The sequence below is a fragment of the Pleurodeles waltl genome, chromosome 12, assembly GCF_031143425.1.
Source record: "Pleurodeles waltl isolate 20211129_DDA chromosome 12, aPleWal1.hap1.20221129, whole genome shotgun sequence".
NCBI classification, from domain to species: Eukaryota; Metazoa; Chordata; class Amphibia; order Caudata; family Salamandridae; genus Pleurodeles; species Pleurodeles waltl.
In genome coordinates this window covers 117,059,607-117,078,836 of record NC_090451.1, presented here as the reverse complement: position 1 = coordinate 117,078,836, position 19,230 = coordinate 117,059,607, and the positions used below count along the sequence as shown (strand labels likewise).

Sequence of the window (19,230 nt, the reverse complement as noted above, 5' to 3'; positions counted from 1 at the left end):
TTGATGGTAATCTACAGGGCTTTGAAGTTTTCCCATCATCATCTGTCTCAAAAAAATGTGCTAGTAAAGACAGAGAATAAGGTAGCTGTCTTTTACATTAACCAACAGTGAAGCATGCATTCAAAATCCTTCAATGCAATAGCAGAACAATTGGGTTATTGGGCAGAAATCAACCTGTTGCACACGTCGGCAGTACACATCAAGGGCACCGACAATGTGATGGCAGACAGCTGGAGGTTTCCAAATTCGCTGGAGTTGACGTTATCCAGGTCGTTGTTTTGAGAGATATGCCGAGAGTTTGTGAAACCCTTTCTGGATCTCTTTTCAAACAATGACAATGCTCATCTTTGTCGATTCTGATCCAGGCTTCCGGAACAAGGAGCCTAGGTAGTGGACGTATTGGTGATAAAGTGGCTGAGAAGTCTCCTTTATACATTCCCCCACTTTTTATTGATCCAGATGGTTCTCTTCAAGTCTCAGCAGGGGGAAGGGAACTTTATTCTTGTGGGCCCTTATTGGCCAGAGATGTCATGGTTTCCTCTTCTGAACCCCTGGCTCTTCTACCTCCTTGAGTACTGCTCAAGTGTGTCTCTGTCAGAACGTCGTCCCTGACCTTCTTGCTCCAACTCACTCTATCGCTTTGGAGGTTGAGAAGTCTGGACTGCTAGCAAAGGGTCTTTCCTCTTCCTTAGTGGAGTTAATTCAGCACTCCAGCAGGCCTTCTACTTCGAAGTCTTACTCAAAGAACTGGAAGTCTTTTGAGACGTGATGTTCTGCTCATGATCTTTTGGCACCTACCTGTAGTTTGTCTGCTATTTTGCATTTTCTTCTGAATGGGTTTCACTTGAATCTCTTTCCACTCTGAAAGCTCATTGCTTTGCGATAAAGGTTTTTAGGGACATTTCTGTACCTTCGTCGATGTTACAATCTTTGGTGTCTAGACTGTTCTGATCTTTTGTCAATTGTAAGACCAGTTGAAAAATCCCTTTTCTCCAACTCAGAATCTTCCTACTCTTTTATAGGCTTTGCAATTTTATCTCTTTGAGGATCTGGATACTGTAGACATAAAGATTGATTCCTATAAAGTTATTTTCCTATTTCCTATCACCTTGCTGAGAACAATTGGGGAGCTGGGAGCCTTAAAATGCTGTCCTCTCTTCATTTGATACTTTGGAAGATGGGGTAACTTTAAGGCCTAGCCTTACCTTTGCTGCAAAGGTTAAGTCTATTTTTGATAGATCTTAGGAAATAATTCTTCCTTCTTTCATTCCCTCTCCTTCCTCTCCGTAGGAACATTTGCTGAATACACTTGATGTTTAAAGAGCTCTTTTCATTCATGTCACCAGGCCTCTGCAGTTCAGGAAAACCGACTCCTTGTTTGTGACTTTTGGACAGCCTGGAAAAGACAAGAAGGTGACTTTTATGACTCTGAGTAGGTGGATTAAGTTGTCAATTTTTCTGGCTTTGCAAGGCTTTTTAGAATATCTTCCAGTTCAGGGATGGTCTACGAGAGGAATGGCCACCTCCTGGGTTGAATTCCAGTGAGTAACAATCTAGGAAATTCCTAGGGTGGCTACTTGGTCCTCAGAGCATACATTTGTCAAGCATTATGGCTTAATAATTTTTCTGTTTTGCATTTGAGTACCAATGTTTTGAACTCTGCATTACCCTTAGTCCATCTTGTCTTTGTCACAAACATTACATCCTGCCCACCTTCCCATCAGTCCTTTGGCAAGGGCTTGGCACCCAGGTTGGGTGCATGGGGCTAGCATTTAAGGATCCTCCTGTTCTTTCTTCCTGTTGGAAGGTGACATCACCTTACTTTGTAATGACTGTCACAAGGACGCAATGGACTAAGGCTAATGAAGATTACCAATAAGTAACCAACGCATCACCACTCTTTCTGAATGTGCGTGGCTCATTCCGCAGGACTAGTTCTTTGTATGATTCCTGGATTTTCAGAAGCCCTTTGATGGCAGCACCCCCACACTGAAAATTGTTTCAGCACCACTGTACAAGGGTCAGTTGTCATGCTCATCTGCGGCGTAAATTTGCATTGAAGTAGTCTAACTCCCCAGGCCTTGTCTTTTGCTCAATTTGCCTTTGTGAGTTTTCTCTCAATCACTGTCGACGTCCTTTGATCTTTCTTTCTTCTTTCACTTCACCTTCGCCTTCAGTGTATCTTTCGGCCCTCTTAAGAGACACACCCCCTTGTAACCACTTCTATACTTCTGTCACCTAATTATTTTCCTATCCTTTGCCCTGTAACGTTGCTGATCCTAGCTATAGCATCACTATCCAGAAATTGTTCACCTGAGTTATGTTCCTCTTATCCCCACGCATCTAATAATCAGCTCTTGGTCTCCCTCCACCTCTCACGAGACATAGTCTGAGGCAGTGTCTCCATCTTGGAGAGACAATCCCTTGCACTTCTGTTGTTCTACTGGCGCTGCCGGCTTCAGCTTTGGTCAGAAGTGGCAAAAGAAGGACTAATGGAAAGTGAACGTGTACTGGAGCAACAGAGTGTATGGATTTACTAGCATTTGATTAAATGAGAAAAAAAGAGTTTACTTGAGAGAAAAAACTTAACGTGGCCCGTACAGGGATCGAACCCACGACCTTGCCGTTATTAGCACCACGCTCTAACCAACTGAGCTAACCGGCCATTATTGACAGAGTTATCCTTTTTCCATAACATGCAGATACACAGAAGAGTCGGTCTCACTGTCGCAATTCCTTCATACTTTTCTCCTTCCGTCCCCTGTCTGGATTGCAATAACAAGAGCTGTTGAGTGCTGCACGCCAGCCTCAGCGCCTCTTCTTTCAGTCAATGTCACTGTGTGCTGTGATATCTTTGTAACATTGGTTGTTGCCGGAAGAAAAGGAAAGGATGGATAGTATTTCTATTCTTTTACAACAAAACCCAAAATGCATCGGCTTGCTTGCTCATTAAGTTTACAAGGCCAGCTGCTTTTGAGATATTCTAATTATAGTGGTTATTGGGCGTTGGAGGTAAGAGAGTTATTTTTAGGTCTGGCCGTTCCTTCTGCTTTAAATTACTCTAGCTCATGTCAACAAAGTAACAACAAAACATAGCCAACGGTTTGTTGCTCAAGCCTTCCCTACTGCACCTTCCCATGTCTCTCCTGCCGACCACAGTGCAGGAAATTTGAGTTTGCATTTGCGCAAAGAGACGTACAACACAAGAAGGCGCGCTTTCGTGCGCCGGGCACCACCCGGCCTGTGCATTCCTCACTGCCGTGAGATCAGTTTACTCAGCAGAGCAAGACGCTGCAATTGGTTAGTAAGGCCTGCCTGACCAGAATAGTATATTTGGGGTCATGTATTTGATTGCATTTTTAAAACAGTAACAGAACTTAACTGCAATGTTTAAATAGGTCTAGACATATTTAAACAGTGTCAATTTGATAGAAGAATTCTGGAAAATTCAGAGGGGAGGCACCAATGTTTTTTTTTCCCTTTGGGTGGATGTGGCATTAAAGAGTTTGAAGACCACTGGTCTAAGTGGACACTAATACACCTGGATCCTCCTGAATTCCTCGCAACAGATGCCAGCAAACCTGGCTGGAGAGCTACTGTGTTGGACTGATCCTGTCGATTCAAGTGGTCTTTCCTAGAGAGTCGGAGGTCATGGAAATAGATGGAGTTGATGGTAAGCTTCAGGGCTTTGAAGTTTTCCCATCATCATCTGTCTCAGAAAAATGTGCTAGTAAAGACAGAGAATAAGGTAGCGGTCTTTTACATTAACCAGCAGTGAAGCATGCATTCAAAATCCCTCAATGCAATAGCAGAACAATTGGGCTATTGGGCTGAGATCAACCTGTTGCATACGTCGGCAGTACACATCAAGTGCACCGACAATGTGATGGCAGACAGCTGGAGGTTTCCAAATTTGCTGGAGTTGACTTTATCCAGGTCGTTGTTTTGAGAGATATGCCGAGAGTTTGTGAAACCCTTTCTGGATCTCTTTTCAAACAAGGACAATGCTCATCTTTGTCGATTCTGATCCAGGTTTCCGGAACAAGGAGCCTAGGTAGTGGACGTATTGGTGATAAAGTGGCGGAGAAGTCTCCTTTATACATTCCCCCCCTTTTTATTGATCCAGATGGTTCTCTTCAAGTCTCAGCAGGGGGAGGGAACTTGATTCTTGTTGGCCCTGATTTGCCAGAGATGTCATGGTTTCCTCTTCTGAACCCCTGGCTCTTCTACCTCCTTGGGTACTGCTCAAGTGTGTCTCTTCTCAGAACGTCGTCCCTGACCTTCTTGCTCCAACTCACTCAATCGCTTTGGAGGTTGAGAAGTCTGGACTGCTAGCAAAGGGTCTTTCCTCTTCCTTAGTGGAGTTAATTCAGCACTCCAGCAGGCCTTCTACTTCGAAGTCTTACTCAAAGAACTGGAAGTCCTTTCATACGTGATGTTCTGCTCATGATCTTTTGGCACCTACCTGTAGTTTGTCTGCTATTTTGCATTTTCTTCTGAATGGATTTCACTTGAATCTCTTTCCACTCTGAAAGCTCATTGGTTTGCGATAAAGGCTTTTAGGGACTTTTCTGAACTTTCATCGATGTTACACTCTTTGGTGTCTAGACTGTTATGATCTTTTGTCAATGGTAAGAACAATGAAAAATCCCTTTTCTCCAACTCAGAATCTTCCTACTCTTTTATAGGCTTTGCAAGTTTATCTCTTTGAGGATCTGGATACTGTACAATTAAAGATTGTCTCCTATAAAGTTATTTTCCTATTTGCTATCACCTTGCTGAGAACAATTGGGGAGCTGGGAGCCTTAAAATGCTGTCCTCTCTTCATTTGATACTTTGGAAGATGGGGTAACTTTAAGGCCTAGCCCTACCTTTGCTGCAAAGTTTAAGTCTATTTTTGATAGATCTTAGGAAATAATTCTTCCTTCTTTCATTCCCTCTCCTTCCTCTCCGGAGGAACATTTGTTGAATACACTTGATGTTTAAAGAGCTCTTGTCATTTATGTCACCAGGCCTCTGCAGTTCAAGAAAACCGACTCCTTGTTTGTGACTTTTGGACAGCCTGGAAAAGACAAGAAGGTGACTTTTATGACTCTGAGTAGGTGGATTAAGTTGTCAATTTTTCTGGCTTTGCAAGGCTTTTTAGAAAATCTTCCAGGTCAGGGATGGTCTACGAGAGGAATGGCCACCTCCTGGGTTGAATTCCAGTGAGTAACAATCTAGGAAATTCCTAGGGTGGTTACTTGGGCCTCAGGGCATACATTTGTCAAGCATTATCGCTTAATAAATTTTCTGTTTTGCATTTGAGTACCAATGTTTTGAACTCTGCATTACCCTAAGTCCATCTTGTCCTTGTCACAAACATTACATCCTGCCCACCTTCCCATCAGTCCTTTGGCAAGGGCTTGGCACCCAGGTTGGGTGCATGGCGCTAGCATTTAAGAATCCTCCTGTTCTTTCTTCCTCTTGGAGGGTGACATCACTTTACTTTGTAATGACTGTCACAAGGACGCAATGGACTAAGGCTAATGAAGATTACCAATAAGTAACCAACGCATCACCACTCTTTCTGAATGTGCGTGGCTCATTCTACAGGACTTGTTCTTTGTATGATTCCTGGATTTTCAGAAGCCCTTTGATGGTAGCACCCCCACACTGAAAATTGTTTCAGCACCACTGGACAAGGGTCAGTTGTCATGCTCATCTGCGGCGTAAATTTGCATTGAAGTAGTCTAACTCCACAGGTCCTGTCTTTTGCTCAAATTGCCTTTGTGAGTTTTCTCTCAATCACTGTTGATTTCCTTTGATCTTTCTTTCTTCTTTCACTTCACCTTCGCCTTCAGTGTATCTTTCGGCCCTGTTAAGAGACACGCCCCCTTGTAGCCACTTCTATACTTCTGTCACCTAATTATTTTCCTATCCTTTCCCCTGTAACGTTGCTGATCCTAGCTATAGCATCACTATCTAGAATCTGTTCACCTGAGTAATGTTCCTCTTATTCCCAAGCATCTAATAATCAGCTCTTGGTCTCCCTCCACCTCTCACGTGACATAGTCTGAGCCAGTGTCTCAATCTTGGAGAGACAATCTCTTGCACTTCTGTTGTTCTACTGGCACTGCCGGCTTGAGATTTGGTCAGAAGTGGCAAAAGAAGGACTAATGGAAAGTGAACGTGTACTGGAGCAACAGAGTGTATGGATTTACAAGCGTTTGATTAAATGAGAAAAAAATAGTTTACTTGAGAGAAAAAACTTAATGTGGCCCGTACGGGGATCGAACCCGCGACCATGGCGTTATTACCTCCACACTCTAACCAACTGAGCTAACCGGCAATGAATGACAGAGTTATCCATTTTCCATGACATGCAGATACACAGAAGAGTCGGTCTCACTATCGCAATTCCTTCATACTTTTCTCCTTCTGTCCCCTGTCTGGATTGCAATAACAAGAGCTGTTGAGTGCTGCACGCCAGCCTCAGCGCCTCTTCTTTCAGTCAATGTCACTGTGTGCTGTGATATCTTTGTAACATTGGTTGTTGCCGGAAAAAAAGGAAAGGATGGATAGGATTTCTATTCTTTTACAACAAAACCCAAAATGCATCGGCTTGCTTGCTCATTAAGTTTACAAGGCCAGCTGCTTTTGAGATATTCTAATTATAGTGGTTATTCGGCGTTGGAGGTAAGAGAGTTGTTTTTAGGTCTGGCCGTTCCTTCTGCTTTAAATTACTCTAGCTCATGTCAACAAAGTAACAACAAAACATAGCCAACGGTTTGTTGCTCAAGCCTTCCCTACTGCACCTTCCCATGTCTCTCCTGCCGACCACAGTGCAGGAAATTTGAGTTTGCATTTGCACAAAGAGACGTACAACACAAGAAGGCGCGCTTTCGTGCGCCGGGCACCACCCGGCCTGTGCATTCCTCACTGCCGTGAGATCAGTTTACTCAGCAGAGCATGACGCTGCAATTGGTTAGTAAGGCCTGCCTGACCAGAATATCATATTTGGGGTCATGTATTTGATTGCATTTTTAAAACAGTAACAGAACTTAACTGCAATGTTTAAATAGGTCTAGACCTATTTAAACAGTGTCAATTTGATAGAAGAATTCTGGAAAATTCAGAGGGGAGGCACCAATGTTTTTTTTTCCCTTTGGGTGGATGTGGCATTAAAGAGTTTGAAGACCACTGGTCTAAGTGGACACTAATACACCTGGATCCTCCTGAATTCCTCGAAACAGATGCCAGCAAACCTGGGTGGAGAGCTACTGTGTTGGACTGATCCTGTTGATTCAAGTGGTCTTTCCTAGAGAGTCGGAGGTCATGGAAGTAGATGGAGTGGATGGTAAGCTTCAGGGCTTTGAAGTTTTCCCATCATCATCTGTCTCAGAAAAATATGCTAGTAAAGACAAAGAATAAGGTAGCGGTCTTTTACATTAACCAGCAGTGAAGCATGCATTCAAAATTCCTCAATGCAATAGCAGAACAATTGGGCTATTGGGCAGAGATCAACCTGTTGCATACGTCGGCAGTACACATCAAGGGCACCGACAATGTGATGGCAGAGAGCTGGAGGTTTCCAAATTTGCTGGAGTTAACGTTATCCAGGTCGTTGTTTTGAGAGATATGCCGAGAGTTTGTGAAACCCTTTCTGGATCTCTTTTCAAACAAGGACAATGCTCATCTTTGTCGAGTCTGATCCAGGTTTCCGGAACAAGGAGCCTAGGTAGTGGACGTATTGGTGATAAAGTGGCTGAGAAGTCTCCTTTATACATTCCCCCCCTTTTTATTGATCTAGATGGTTCTTTTGAAGTCTCAGCAGGGGGGAGGGAACTTGATTCTTGTTGGCCCTGATTGGCCAGAGATGTCATGGTTTCCTCTTCTGAACCCCTGGCTCTTCTACCTCCTTGGGTACTGCTCAAGTGTGTCTCTTCTCAGAACGTCGTCCCTGACCTTCTTGCTCCAACTCACTCTATCGCTTTGGAGGTTGAGAAGTCTGGACTGCTAGCAAAGGGTCTTTCCTCTTCCTTAGTGGAGTTAATTCAGCACTCCAGCAGGCCTTCTACTTCGAAGTCTTACTCAAGGAACTGGAAGTCCTTTCAGACGTGATGTTCTGCTCATGATCTTTTGGCACCTACCTGTAGTTTGTCTGCTATTTTGCATTTTCTTCTGAATGGGTTTCACTTGAATCTCTTTCCACTCTGAAAGCTCATTGATTTGCGATAAAGGCTTTTAGGGACTTTTCTGAACTTTCATCGATGTTACACTCTTTGGTGTCTAGACTGTTATGATCTTTTGTCAATGGTAAGAACAATGAAAAATCCCTTTTCTCCAACTCAGAATCTTCCTACTCTTTTATAGGCTTTGCAATTTTATCCCTTTGAGGATCTGGATACTGTACAATTAAAGATTGTCTCCTATAAAGTTATTTTCCTATTTGCTATCACCTTGCTGAGAACAATTGTGGAGATGAGAGCCTTAAAATGCTGTCCTCTCTTCATTTGATACTTTGGAAGATGGGGTAACTTTAAGGCCTAGCCCTACCTTTGCTGCAAAGGTTAAGTCTATTTTTGATAGATCTTAGGAAATAATTCTTCCTTCTTTCATTCCCTCTCCTTCCTCTCCGGAGGAACATTTGTTGAATACACTTGATGTTTAAAGAGCTCTTTTCATTAATGTCACCAGGCCTCTGCAGTTCAGGAAAACCGACTCCTTGTTTGTGACTTTTGGACAGCCTGGAAAAGACAAGAAGGTGACTTTTATGACTCTGAGTAGGTGGATTAAGTTGTCAATTTTTCTGGCTTTGCAAGGCTTTTTAGAAAATCTTCCAAGTCAGGGATGGTCTACGAGAGGAATGGCCACCTCCTGGGTTGAATTCCAGTTAGTAACAATCTAGGAAATTCCTAGGGTGGTTACTTGGGCCTCAGGGCATACATTTGTCAAGCATTATCGCTTAATAAATTTTCTGTTTTGCATTTGAGTACCAATGTTTTGAACTCTGCATTACCCTAAGTCCATCTTGTCCTTGTCACAAACATTACATCCTGCCCACCTTCCCATCAGTCCTTTGGCAAGGGCTTGACACCCAGGTTGGGTGCATGGCGCTAGCATTTAAGAATCCTCCTGTTCTTTCATCCTCTTGGAGGGTGACATCACTTTACTTTGTAATGACTGTCACAAGGACGCAATGGACTAAGGCCAATGAAGATTACCAATAAGTAACCAACGCATCAACACTCTTTCTGAATGTGCGTGGCTCATTCTGCAGGACTTGTTCTTTGTGTGACTCCTGGATTTTCAGAAGCCCTTTGATGGCAGCACCCCCACACTGAAAATTGTTTCAGCACCACTGGACAAGGGTCAGTTGTCATGCTCATCTGCGGCGTAAATTTGCATTGAAGTAGTCTAACTCCCCAGGTCCTGTCTTTTGCTCAATTTGCCTTTGTGAGTTTTCTCTCAATCACTGTCGACTTCCTTTGATCTTTCTTTCTTCTTTCACTTCACCTTCGCCTTCAGTGTATCTTTCGGCCCTGTTAAGAGACACGCCCCCTTGTAGCCACTTCTATACTTCTGTTACCTAATTATTTTCCTATCCTTTCCCCTGTAACGTTGCTGATCCTAGCTATAGCATGACTATCCAGAATCTGTTCACCTGAGTTATGTTCCTCTTATCTCCACGCATCTAATAATCAGCTCTTGGTCTCCCTCCACCTCTCACGTGACATAGTCTGAGCCAGTGTCTCCATCTTGGAGACACAATCTCTTGCACTTCTGTTGTTCTACTGGCGCTGCCGGCTTGAGCTTTGGTCAGAAGTGGCAAAAGAAGGACTAATGGAAAGTGAACGTGTACTGGAGCAACAGAGTGTATGGATTTACAAGCGTTTGATTAAATGAGAAAAAAAGAGTTTACTTGAGAGAAAAAACGTACCTTGGCCCGTACGGGGATCGAACCCACGACTTTGGCGTTATTAGCACCACGCTCTAACCAACTGAGCTAACCGGCCATGAATGACAGAGTTATCCGTTTTCCATGACATGCAGATACACAGAAGAGTCGGTCTCACCATCGCAATTTCTTCATACTTTTCTCCTTCTGTCCCCTGTCTGGATTGCAATAACAAGAGCTGTTGAGTGCTGCACGCCAGCCTCAGCGCCTCTTCTTTCAGTCAATGTCACTGTGTGCTGTGATATCTTTGTAACATTGGTTGTTGCCGGAAAAAAAGGAAAGGATGGATAGGATTTCTATTCTTTTACAACAAAACCCAAAATGCATCGGCTTGCTTGCTCATTAAGTTTACAAGGCCAGCTGCTTTTGAGATATTCTAATTATAGTGGTTATTTGGCGTTGGAGGTAAGAGAGTTGTTTTTAGGTCTGGCCGTTCCTTCTGCTTTAAATTACTCTAGCTCATGTCAACAAAGTAACAACAAAAGAGAGCCAACGGTTTGTTGCTCAAGCCTTCCCTACTGCACCTTCCCATGTCTCTCCTGCCGACCACAGTGCAGGAAATTTGAGTTTGCATTTGCGCAAAGAGACGTACAACACAAGTAGGCGCGCTTTCGTGTGCCGGGCACCACCCGGCCTGTGCATTCCTCACTGCCGTGAGATCAGTTTACTCAGCAGAGCATGACGCTGCAATTGGTTAGTAAGGCCTGCCTGACCAGAATAGTATATTTGGGGTCATGTATTTGATTGCATTTTTAAAACAGTAACAGAACTTAACTGCAATGTTTAAATAGGTCTAGACATATTTAAACAGTGTCAATTTGACAGAAGAATTCTGGAAAATTCAGAGGGGAGGCACCAATGTATTTTTTTCCCTTTGGGTGGATGTGGCATTAAAGAGTTTGAAGACCACTGGTCTAAGTGGACACTAATACACCTGTATCCTCCTGAATTCCTCGCAACAGATGCCAGCAAACCTGGCTGGAGAGCTACTGTGTTGGACTGATCCTGTCGATTCAAGTGGTCTTTCCTAGAGAGTCGGAGGTCATGGAAGTAGATGGAGTTGATGGTAAGCTTCAGGGCTTTGAAGTTTTCCCATCATCATCTGTCTCAGAAAAATGTGCTAGTAAAGACAGAGAATAAGGTAGCGGTCTTTTACATTAACCAGCAGTGAAGCATGCATTCAAAATCCCTCAATGCAATAGCAGAACAATTGGGCTATTGGGCAGAGATCAACCTGTTGCATACGTCGGCAGTACACATCAAGGGCACCGACAATGTGATGGCAGACAGCTGGAGGTTTCCAAATTTGCTGGAGTTGACGTTATCCAGGTTGTTGTTTTGAGAGATATGCCGAGAGTTTGTGAAACCCTTTCTAGATCTCTTTTCAAACAAGGACAATGCTCATCTTTGTCGATTCTGATCCAGGTTTCTAGAACAAGGAGCCTAGGTGGTGGACGTATTGGTGATAAAGTGGCTGAGAAGTCTCCTTTATACATTCCTCCCCTTTTTATTGATCCAGATGGTTCTCTTCAAGTCTCAGCAGGGGGAGGGAACTTGATTCTTGTTGACCCTGATTGGCCAGAGATGTCATGGTTTCCTCTTCTGAACCCCTGGCTCTTCTACCTCCTTGGGTACTGCTCAAGTGTGTCTCTTCTCAGAACGTCGTCCCTGACCTTCTTGCTCCAACTCACTCAATCGCTTTGGAGGTTGAGAAGTCTGGACTGCTAGCAAAGGGTCTTTCCTCTTCCTTAGTGGAGTTAATTCAGCACTCCAGCAGGCCTTCTACTTCGAAGTCTTACTCAAAGAACTGGAAGTCCTTTCAGACGTGATCTTCTGCTCATGATCTTTTGGCACCTACCTGTAGTTTGTCTGCTATTTTGCATTTTCTTCTGAATGGGTTTCACTTGAATCTCTTTCCACTCTGAAAGCTCATTGGTTTGCGATAAAGGCTTTTAGGGACTTTTCTGAACTTTCATCGATGTTACACTCTTTGGTGTCTAGACTGTTATGATCTTTTGTCAATGGTAAGAACAATGAAAAATCCCTTTTCTCCAACTCAGAATCTTCCTACTCTTTTATAGGCTTTCCAATTTTATCTCTTTGAGGATCTGTATACTGTACAATTAAAGATTGTCTCCTATAAAGTTATTTTCCTATTTGCTATCACCTTGCTGAGAACAATTGGGGAGCTGGGAGCCTTAAAATGCTGTCCTCTCTTCAATTGATACTTTGGAAGATGGGGTAACTTTAAGGCCTAGCCCTACCTTTGCTGCAAAGGTTAAGTCTATTTTTGATAGATCTTAGGAAATAATTCTTCCTTCTTTCATTCCCTCTCCTTCCTCTCCGGAGGAACATTTGTTGAATACACTTGATGTTTAAAGAGCTCTTTTCATTAATGTCACCAGGCCTCTGCAGTTCAGGAAAACCGACTCCTTGTTTGTGACTTTTGGACAGCCTGGAAAAGACAAGAAGGTGACTTTTATGACTCTGAGTAGGTGGATTAAGTTGTCAATTTTTCTGGCTTTGCAAGGCTTTTTAGAAAATCTTCCAAGTCAGGGATGGTCTACGAGAGGAATGGCCACCTCCTGGGTTGAATTCCAGTTAGTAACAATCTAGGAAATTCCTAGGGTGGTTACTTGGGCCTCAGGGCATACATTTGTCAAGCATTATCGCTTAATAAATTTTCTGTTTTGCATTTGAGTACCAATGTTTTGAACTCTGCATTACCCTAAGTCCATCTTGTCCTTGTCACAAACATTACATCCTGCCCACCTTCCCATCAGTCCTTTGGCAAGGGCTTGACACCCAGGTTGGGTGCATGGCGCTAGCATTTAAGAATCCTCCTGTTCTTTCATCCTCTTGGAGGGTGACATCACTTTACTTTGTAATGACTGTCACAAGGACGCAATGGACTAAGGCCAATGAAGATTACCAATAAGTAACCAACGCATCAACACTCTTTCTGAATGTGCGTGGCTCATTCTGCAGGACTTGTTCTTTGTGTGACTCCTGGATTTTCAGAAGCCCTTTGATGGCAGCACCCCCACACTGAAAATTGTTTCAGCACCACTGGACAAGGGTCAGTTGTCATGCTCATCTGCGGCGTAAATTTGCATTGAAGTAGTCTAACTCCCCAGGTCCTGTCTTTTGCTCAATTTGCCTTTGTGAGTTTTCTCTCAATCACTGTCGACTTCCTTTGATCTTTCTTTCTTCTTTCACTTCACCTTCGCCTTCAGTGTATCTTTCGGCCCTGTTAAGAGACACGCCCCCTTGTAGCCACTTCTATACTTCTGTTACCTAATTATTTTCCTATCCTTTCCCCTGTAACGTTGCTGATCCTAGCTATAGCATGACTATCCAGAATCTGTTCACCTGAGTTATGTTCCTCTTATCTCCACGCATCTAATAATCAGCTCTTGGTCTCCCTCCACCTCTCACGTGACATAGTCTGAGCCAGTGTCTCCATCTTGGAGACACAATCTCTTGCACTTCTGTTGTTCTACTGGCGCTGCCGGCTTGAGCTTTGGTCAGAAGTGGCAAAAGAAGGACTAATGGAAAGTGAACGTGTACTGGAGCAACAGAGTGTATGGATTTACAAGCGTTTGATTAAATGAGAAAAAAAGAGTTTACTTGAGAGAAAAAACGTACCTTGGCCCGTACGGGGATCGAACCCGCGACTTTGGCGTTATTAGCACCACGCTCTAACCAACTGAGCTAACCGGCCATGAATGACAGAGTTATCCGTTTTCCATGACATGCAGATACACAGAAGAGTCGGTCTCACCATCGCAATTTCTTCATACTTTTCTCCTTCTGTCCCCTGTCTGGATTGCAATAACAAGAGCTGTTGAGTGCTGCACGCCAGCCTCAGCGCCTCTTCTTTCAGTCAATGTCACTGTGTGCTGTGATATCTTTGTAACATTGGTTGTTGCCGGAAAAAAAGGAAAGGATGGATAGGATTTCTATTCTTTTACAACAAAACCCAAAATGCATCGGCTTGCTTGCTCATTAAGTTTACAAGGCCAGCTGCTTTTGAGATATTCTAATTATAGTGGTTATTTGGCGTTGGAGGTAAGAGAGTTGTTTTTAGGTCTGGCCGTTCCTTCTGCTTTAAATTACTCTAGCTCATGTCAACAAAGTAACAACAAAAGAGAGCCAACGGTTTGTTGCTCAAGCCTTCCCTACTGCACCTTCCCATGTCTCTCCTGCCGACCACAGTGCAGGAAATTTGAGTTTGCATTTGCGCAAAGAGACGTACAACACAAGTAGGCGCGCTTTCGTGTGCCGGGCACCACCCGGCCTGTGCATTCCTCACTGCCGTGAGATCAGTTTACTCAGCAGAGCATGACGCTGCAATTGGTTAGTAAGGCCTGCCTGACCAGAATAGTATATTTGGGGTCATGTATTTGATTGCATTTTTAAAACAGTAACAGAACTTAACTGCAATGTTTAAATAGGTCTAGACATATTTAAACAGTGTCAATTTGACAGAAGAATTCTGGAAAATTCAGAGGGGAGGCACCAATGTATTTTTTTCCCTTTGGGTGGATGTGGCATTAAAGAGTTTGAAGACCACTGGTCTAAGTGGACACTAATACACCTGTATCCTCCTGAATTCCTCGCAACAGATGCCAGCAAACCTGGCTGGAGAGCTACTGTGTTGGACTGATCCTGTCGATTCAAGTGGTCTTTCCTAGAGAGTCGGAGGTCATGGAAGTAGATGGAGTTGATGGTAAGCTTCAGGGCTTTGAAGTTTTCCCATCATCATCTGTCTCAGAAAAATGTGCTAGTAAAGACAGAGAATAAGGTAGCGGTCTTTTACATTAACCAGCAGTGAAGCATGCATTCAAAATCCCTCAATGCAATAGCAGAACAATTGGGCTATTGGGCAGAGATCAACCTGTTGCATACGTCGGCAGTACACATCAAGGGCACCGACAATGTGATGGCAGACAGCTGGAGGTTTCCAAATTTGCTGGAGTTGACGTTATCCAGGTTGTTGTTTTGAGAGATATGCCGAGAGTTTGTGAAACCCTTTCTAGATCTCTTTTCAAACAAGGACAATGCTCATCTTTGTCGATTCTGATCCAGGTTTCTAGAACAAGGAGCCTAGGTGGTGGACGTATTGGTGATAAAGTGGCTGAGAAGTCTCCTTTATACATTCCTCCCCTTTTTATTGATCCAGATGGTTCTCTTCAAGTCTCAGCAGGGGGAGGGAACTTGATTCTTGTTGACCCTGATTGGCCAGAGATGTCATGGTTTCCTCTTCTGAACCCCTGGCTCTTCTACCTCCTTGGGTACTGCTCAAGTGTGTCTCTTCTCAGAACGTCGTCCCTGACCTTCTTGCTCCAACTCACTCAATCGCTTTGGAGGTTGAGAAGTCTGGACTGCTAGCAAAGGGTCTTTCCTCTTCCTTAGTGGAGTTAATTCAGCACTCCAGCAGGCCTTCTACTTCGAAGTCTTACTCAAAGAACTGGAAGTCCTTTCAGACGTGATCTTCTGCTCATGATCTTTTGGCACCTACCTGTAGTTTGTCTGCTATTTTGCATTTTCTTCTGAATGGGTTTCACTTGAATCTCTTTCCACTCTGAAAGCTCATTGGTTTGCGATAAAGGCTTTTAGGGACTTTTCTGAACTTTCATCGATGTTACACTCTTTGGTGTCTAGACTGTTATGATCTTTTGTCAATGGTAAGAACAATGAAAAATCCCTTTTCTCCAACTCAGAATCTTCCTACTCTTTTATAGGCTTTCCAATTTTATCTCTTTGAGGATCTGTATACTGTACAATTAAAGATTGTCTCCTATAAAGTTATTTTCCTATTTGCTATCACCTTGCTGAGAACAATTGGGGAGCTGGGAGCCTTAAAATGCTGTCCTCTCTTCAATTGATACTTTGGAAGATGGGGTAACTTTAAGGCCTAGCCCTACCTTTGCTGCAAAGGTTAAGTCTATTTTTGATAGATCTTAGGAAATAATTCTTCCTTCTTTCATTCCCTCTCCTTCCTCTCCGGAGGAACATTTGTTGAATACACTTGATGTTTAAAGAGCTCTTTTCATTTATGTCACCAGACCTCTGCAGTTCAAGAAAACCGACTCCTTGTTTGTGACTTTTGGACAGCCTGGAAAAGACAAGAAGGTGACTTTTATGACTCTGAGTAGGTGGATTAAGTTGTCAATTTTTCTGGCTTTGCAAGGCTTTTTAGAAAATCTTCCAGGTCAGGGATGGTCTACGAGAGGAATGGTCACCTCCTGGGTTGAATTCCAGTGAGTAACAATCTAGGAAATTCCTAGGGTGGTTACTTGGGCCTCAGGGCATACATTTGTCAAGCATTATCGCTTAATACATTTTCTGTTTTGCATTTGAGTACCAATGTTTTGAACTCTGCATTACCCTAAGTCCATCTTGTCCTTGTCACAAACATTACATCCTGCCCACCTTCCCATCAGTCCTTTGGCAAGGGCTTGGCACCCAGGTTGGGTGCATGGCGCTAGCATTTAAGAATCCTCCTGTTCTTTCTTCCTCTTGGAGGGTGACATCACTTTACTTTGTAATGACTGTCACAAGGACGCAATGGACTAAGGCTAATGAAGATTACCAATAAGTAACCAACGCATCACCACTCTTTCTGAATGTGCGTGGCTCATTCTACAGGACTTGTTCTTTGTATGATTCCTGGATTTTCAGAAGCCCTTTGATGGTAGCACCCCCACACTGAAAATTGTTTCAGCACCACTGGACAAGGGTCAGTTGTCATGCTCATCTGCGGCGTAAATTTGCATTGAAGTAGTCTAACTCCCCAGGTCCTGTCTTTTGCTCAATTTGCCTTTGTGAGTTTTCTCTCAATCACTGTTGATTTCCTTTGATCTTTCTTTCTTCTTTCACTTCACCTTCGCCTTCAGTGTATCTTTCGGCCCTGTTAAGAGACACGCCCCCTTGTAGCCACTTCTATACTTCTGTCACCTAATTATTTTCCTATCCTTTCCCCTGTAACGTTGCTGATTCTAGCTATAGCATGACTATCCAGAATCTGTTCACCTGAGTTATATTCCTCTTATCTCCACGCATCTAATAATCAGCTCTTGGTCTCCCTCCACCTCTCACGTGACATAGTCTGAGCCAGTGTCTCCATCTTGGAGAGACAATCTCTTGCACTTCTGTTGTTCTACTGGCGCTGCCGGCTTGAGCTTTGGTCAGAAGTGGCAAAAGAAGGACTAATGGAAAGTGAACGTGTACTGGAGCAACAGAGTGTATGGATTTACAAGCGTTTGATTAAATGAGAAAAAAAGAGTTTACTTGAAAGAAAAATCATACCTTGGCCCGTACGGGGATCGAACCCGCGACCTTGGCGTTATTAGCACCACGCTCTAACCAACTGAGCTAACCGGCCATGAATGACAGAGTTATCCGTTTTCCATGACATGCAGATACACAGAAGAATCGGTCTCACTATCGCAATTCCTTCATACTTTTCTCCTTCTGTCCCCTGTCTGGATTGCAATAACAAGAGCTGTTGAGTGCTGCACGCCAGCCTCAGCGCCTCTTCTTTCAGTCAATGTCACTGTGTGCTGTGATATCTTTGTAACATTGGTTGTTGCCGGAAAAAAAGGAAAGGATGGATAGGATTTCTATTCTTTTACAACAAAACCCAAAATGCATCGGCTTGCTTGCTCATTAAGTTTACAAGGCCAGCTGCTTTTGAGATATTCTAATTATAGTGGTTATTTGGCGTTGGAGGTAAGAGAGTTGTTTTTAGGTCTGGCCGTTCCTTCTGCTTTAAATTACTCTAGCTCATGTCAACAAAGTAACAACAAAAGATAGCCAACGGTTTGTTGCTCAAGCCCTCCCTACTGCACCTTCCCATGTCTCTCCTGCCGACCACAGTGCAGGAAATTTGAGTTTGCATTTGCACAAAGAGACGTACAACACAAGAAGGCGCGCTTTCGTGCGCCGGGCACCACCCGGCCTGTGCATTCCTCACTGCCGTGAGATCAGTTTACTCAGCAGAGCATGACGCTGCAATTGGTTAGTAAGGCCTGCCTGACCAGAATAGTATATTTGGGGTCATGTATTTGATTGCATTTTTAAAACAGTAACAGAACTTAACTGCAATGTTTAAATAGGTCTAGACATATTTAAACAGTGTCAATTTGATAGAAGAATTCTGGAAAATTCAGAGGGGAGGCACCAATGTTTTTTTTCTCCCTTTGGGTGGATGTGGCATTAAAGAGTTTGAAGACCACTGGTCTAAGTGGACACTAATACACCTGGATCCTCCTGAATTCCTCGCAACAGATGCCAGCAAACCTGGCTGGAGAGCTACTGTGTTGGACTTATCCTGTCGATTCAAGTGGTCTTTCCTAGAGAGTCGGAGGTCATGGAAGTAGATGGGGTTGATGGTAAGCTTCAGGGCTTTGAAGTTTTCCCATCATCATCTGTCTCAGAAAAATGTGCTAGTAAAGACAGAGAATAAGGTAGCGGTCTTTTACATTAACCAGCAGTGAAGCATGCATTCAAAATCCCTCAATGCAATAGCAGAACAATTGGGCTATTGGGCAGAGATCAACCTGTTGCATACGTCGGCAGTACACATCAAGGGCACCGACAATGTGATGGCAGACAGCTGGAGGTTTCCAAATTTGCTGGAGTTGACGTTATCCAGGTCGTTGTTTTGAGAGATATGCCGAGAGTTTGTGAAACCCTTTCTGGATCTCTTTTCAAACAAGGACAATGCTCATCTTTGTCGATTCTGATCCAGGTTTCTAGAACAAGGAGCCTAGGTGGTGGACGTATTGGTGATAAAGTGGCTGAGAAGTCTCCTTTATACATTCCCCCCCTTATTATTGATCCAGATGGTTCTCTTCAAGTCTCAGCAGGGGGAGGGAACTTGATTCTTGTTGACCCTGATTGGCCAGAGATGTCATGGTTTCCTCTTCTGAACCCCTGGCTCTTCTACCTCCTTGGGTACTGCTCAAGTGTGTCTCTTCTCAGAACGTCGTCCCTGACCTTCTTGCTCCAACTCACTCTATCGCTTTGGAGGTTGAGAAGTCTGGACTGCTAGCAAAGGGTCTTTCCTCTTCCTTAGTGGAGTTAATTCAGCACTCCAGCAGGCCTTCTACTTCGAAGTCTTACTCAAAGAACTGGAAGTCCTTTCAGACGTGATGTTCTGCTCATGATCTTTTGGCACCTACCTGTAGTTTGTCTGCTATTTTGCATTTTCTTCTGAATGGGTTTCACTTGAATCTCTTTCCACTCTGAAAGCTCATTGGTTTGCGATAAAGGCTTTTAGG

At 43.6% G+C, this 19,230-nt stretch overlaps 3 non-coding genes across 3 annotated transcripts; all 3 read right to left on the bottom strand.

Moving 5' to 3' along the window:
- Window positions 1–9,924: 9,924 nt before the first annotated feature.
- Window positions 9,925–9,998, bottom strand: TRNAI-AAU (transfer RNA isoleucine (anticodon AAU)). Its single transcript has one exon. It is a non-coding gene; the product is annotated as a tRNA-Ile (tRNA).
- A 3,592-nt stretch (window positions 9,999–13,590) lies between these two features.
- On the bottom strand, window positions 13,591–13,664 carry TRNAI-AAU (transfer RNA isoleucine (anticodon AAU)). Its single transcript has one exon. It is a non-coding gene; the product is annotated as a tRNA-Ile (tRNA).
- A 3,592-nt stretch (window positions 13,665–17,256) lies between these two features.
- Window positions 17,257–17,330, bottom strand: TRNAI-AAU (transfer RNA isoleucine (anticodon AAU)). The gene has a single exon. It is a non-coding gene; the product is annotated as a tRNA-Ile (tRNA).
- Window positions 17,331–19,230: the final 1,900 nt, after the last annotated feature.